The 4,189-nt window shown below is 39.8% G+C and overlaps 1 protein-coding gene across 2 annotated transcripts in view; it reads left to right on the plus strand.

Annotated features, from left to right (window-relative positions):
• Nucleotides 1-4,189, plus strand: part of GRM7 (glutamate metabotropic receptor 7) — a 585,198-nt gene that overhangs the window by 285,411 nt on the left and 295,598 nt on the right. The window lies entirely within an intron of this gene.

Below are 4,189 nucleotides of genomic sequence, written 5' to 3' on the forward strand. Positions count from 1 at the left end.
GAGGGGATAATAGGAAAAGGAAGGGACAGTTGCTCTAGGCACTCAAGTTAATGGAAGTAATGGTTGTAATTTTCCACACCAACCACATGTCACATTACACATTTATTTTTCAAAGAATAAAACTTGGGCAGAAAGTAATTGGCTACCTAAAATAAATGGGTAGAGATGAGTGGGAAATATAACAGGAGATTTATTTTAGGAATTGGCTGACACTGTTATAGAGACTGACATGCCCCATGATCTGCCATCTGTAAGCTGGAGAATCATAGAAGCGGCGGTGTAATTCAGTCCAGGTGTACAGGCCTTGGGATCAGAGGGTTGACGGCGTAAGTCTTGATCTGTTTCTGAAAGCCAGGAGAAAATGGGTGTCTCTACTCAAGCAGAGAGAGTGAATTTGCCTTTCTTCTGCCTTTGGTTCTGTTCAGGCTTTCTAGGGCTTGGGTGGATGCCTGCCCACATTGGGGAAGGTCACCTGCTTTATTCAGTTCAACGATTCAACAGTTCTTTATTCAGTTCAGCAGTTCTTCCACGAACATACTCATACACACAGAAATAAAGTTTTGCCAGCTATCAGGGCATCCCTAGTCAAGCTGACACATAAAATTAACCATCCTGAATGTCAGTTATTTCTCAGTTAAAAAATAACCATTGCACGGCGTAACACAAAATTTAATACAGTAATAAACCTAACTAAATTACATATGAATAACATAACCACACTGAAGGGAGTGAGGAAGAAAGATAAAGAGTGCAAATAATTTCGGAAGACAGTATTTGACTCTATAAGACTGAAGACATGAATAACTGTACAGAGATATTTCACAATCCCTAGGAACTTAGTATGTTTTTGTTTTTGTTTTTGTTTGTTTTGTTTTTTTTGCGGTACGCGGGCCTCTCACCGCTGTGGCCTCTCCTGTTGTGGAGCACAGGCTCCGGACGCGCAGGCCCAGCGGCCATGGCTCACGGGCCCAGCCGCTCCGCGGCATGTGGGATCTTCCTGCACCGGGTCACAAACCCGTGTCCCCTGCATCGGCAGGCGGACTCTCAACCACTGCGCCACCAGGGAAGCCCTTAGTATGTTTTTTTCCCCCACAATTCTGAAGATTATTTATGGCCCTAAGAGGACTGAGAGATTTAATAAAAGATATTGTGGATAACAAGAGTCAGAGAAAGAAATTACTAGTAAGGATGGGAGAAAGGTAAAATAACACTTGTTTTGTTGGATTAGAACAGAAGATACAAGCGTGGGCTCATGGCTTTTAATACACATGCGGATGGGGAGGTAGGGAGATGGATATGGGTATGTTTGTGTGTGTACAAACCTCTGCTGTCTAGTTCTGTCCACTGAGAGGGCCTAGGAGCCATGACACCCTGGTAGAAATGACTGCACTTGCACCCGCATGTTATTTATAAATACCATTCTCCAGTGAAAAGAACTAGGGCTCCCTAGTGAAACTCTCAATTCAGGGGCCAGAGCGGGCCAAGTAGAAGATGAATTTGAAACAACGTTGTGCCACCAAGCAAGAAAGTGCTCAAAAACTGATGGGACCATGTCCAAGGGGCAAAGGAACCGACTTGAAGAAGATCCCACTGGCTAATTCTAGGCCAACAGTGGGTTAAGCTCATAGAATACAATAAATACCAATGAGTCCATACTAATAAATAAATAATTGAATTGGATACGTAAACGCAAGAGAAGGGACAGCACGATGGAATGAGGCAAAGATGGAAATACAAAACTCACCATTTTGCAAAGACCTCAGTAATAACTGTTTCGGGCAAGAATCATCAATGGATGCTAAAATTATTGGGCTAAAAGTAGGATGAGAAATAAGATACTTGCACAGCCTCAAAGTGTCCTTCATCGTGGAACACGTTAATTACAAAGGGGAAAAGAGCAGCTTTGAAGTGGAGAAACCTGGAAGAGAGCACTTAACCAAGTTGTCAAGGTTAGTGTCACCAGTAATGAGACTTAACAACATCACATGCTACTAATTATTAGAGAAATGCAAATCAAAACTACGGTGAGGTCCCACTTCACGCCAGTCAGAATGGCTGTTATCAAAAAGTCTACAAATAATAAACACTGGAGAGGGTGTGGAGGAAAGGGAACCCTCCTACACTGTTGTTAGGAATGCAAATTAGTGCAGCCACTATGGAGAACAGTATGGAGGTTCCTTAAAAAACTACAAATAGAACTACCATACGACCCAGCTATCCCACTACTGGGCATATACCCTGAGAAAACCGTAATTCAAAAAGAGTCATGTACCACAGTGTTCACTGCAGCTCTATTTGCAATAGCCAGGACATGGAAGCAACCTAAGTGTCCATCCACAGATGAATGGATAAAGAAGATGTAGTTGGGAATTCCCTGGCAGTCCAGTGGTGAGGACTCCATGCTTCCACCTCACAGGGCATGGGTTCGATCCCTGGTCCGGGAACTAATATCCCACATGCCACGCAGTGCAGCCAAAAGAAAAAAAAGAAGAAGGTGATGATGATGTGGTATATGTATGTATACAAATGGAATACATAAAAAAGAATGAAATAATGCCATTTGCAGCAACGTGGATGGACCTAGAGATTATCATAGTAAGCGAAGTGAGCCAGACCAAGACAAATATCATATGATATCGCTTATATAAGGAATCTTAAAAACTGATACATATGAACTTATTTACAAAACAGAACTTACAGACTTCGAAAACAAACTTACGGTTATCAAAAGGGAAAGGTGGTGGGGAGGGATAAATTAGGAATTTGGGAGAAACATATACACACTACTATATATAAAATAGATAAACAACAAAGACCTACTGTATAGCACAGGGAATTTTACTCAATATTTCGTAATAACCTACCTGGGAAAAGAATCTGAAAAGTGTCGTGTGTGTGTGTGTGTGTGTGTGTGTGTGTGTGTGTGTGTGTATATATATATATATATATATATATATACTGAAAAGTGATTCACTGAATCAATTTGCTATATGCCTGGAACTAACAAATAGTAAATCAACTCTACTTCAATAAAACATTAATTAATTAAAAAAAAGATAACCCTAGGAAGGTTACAACGTCACTTCTGAGGTCTTATTGCCAAAAATACATGACCTCCATCTAATGTTAACAAACACCAGACATCCAAACTGAAGGTCAGTTTACAAAATAACTGGCTAGTACTCTTCAAAAGTGTTGAGGTCATGAGAACGACCGATGGAGGAATTGTTCCAGGCTAGAAGAAACTAAGGAGACATTACTATTAAATGCAATGTGGGAACATTGACTGATCTTAAACCAGAAAAAGGATACGAATGGGACAGTGGAGGAATTTTAATAACATTTGCGGATTAGTTTTAAATAGTATTACATCAATGTTAATTTCCTGGTTTAGATAATTATGTTATGGTTTAAAAAATCTTGCTTCTCTGCTTGTAAATAATAATCCACTTAAACCCACAATATTGTATCAATCATTCAGGAGTTCCCTAGTATCTGGGTGAAAAAGAACCGTATCTGATTTTGGAACCAACAGTTTCCGAGTTAAGATGGAGACAAAAATGACTATCAATACAACCAGAAAAATGGTTCGACTACAAATTATCTATTTTTCGTTGTTTCTTCCTTATCTTACAGAATCTCCTAAAATATATAACAAAATTTCCCAGAGAAAGCACACATAAATTTCATTACATATCCTGGGATCAGTTTCTGGGCTTTGTATGCTGGTCCACAGATAAGCATCACACTTCTTTGGCCAGTAACAAAGAAGAGTCATTTTGCGAATATTTTTGGTGATTCTCATCTGATTCTTCTTCTGTGTAACGCTTGCAGACTTTGGTTAAGACGGGCTTTACCACTGATGAGCCAGAGATGCTGAGCTTCTGACTGGACGCAGGCCCTACGTTTATCAGATGATTACTCTGTGCCAAAAACTGTCCTAGGTACTTTTTGTGTATTGGCTTCTTTAATATTCATAATACTAAATGGCTTAGATACTGTTATTTTACTATTTTTTTTTAGCAGGTAAAGAAACTGATTCACAGAGAAAGTAAGAATCATGATATCTAAAGCCACACAGTTATGTATTGATGATGCTGTAACTGGTACCTAGGGTACCCAACCCCATGGCCTGCTCTCTTGACTTTTATTAAGTGTCTGAGAGAAAGGGCTTATTACAACATTCCTG

The sequence above is a fragment of the Lipotes vexillifer genome, unplaced genomic scaffold (genome assembly GCF_000442215.2).
Source record: "Lipotes vexillifer unplaced genomic scaffold, Lipotes_vexillifer_v1.1 scaffold1387, whole genome shotgun sequence".
NCBI lineage: Eukaryota > Metazoa > Chordata > Mammalia > Artiodactyla > Lipotidae > Lipotes > Lipotes vexillifer.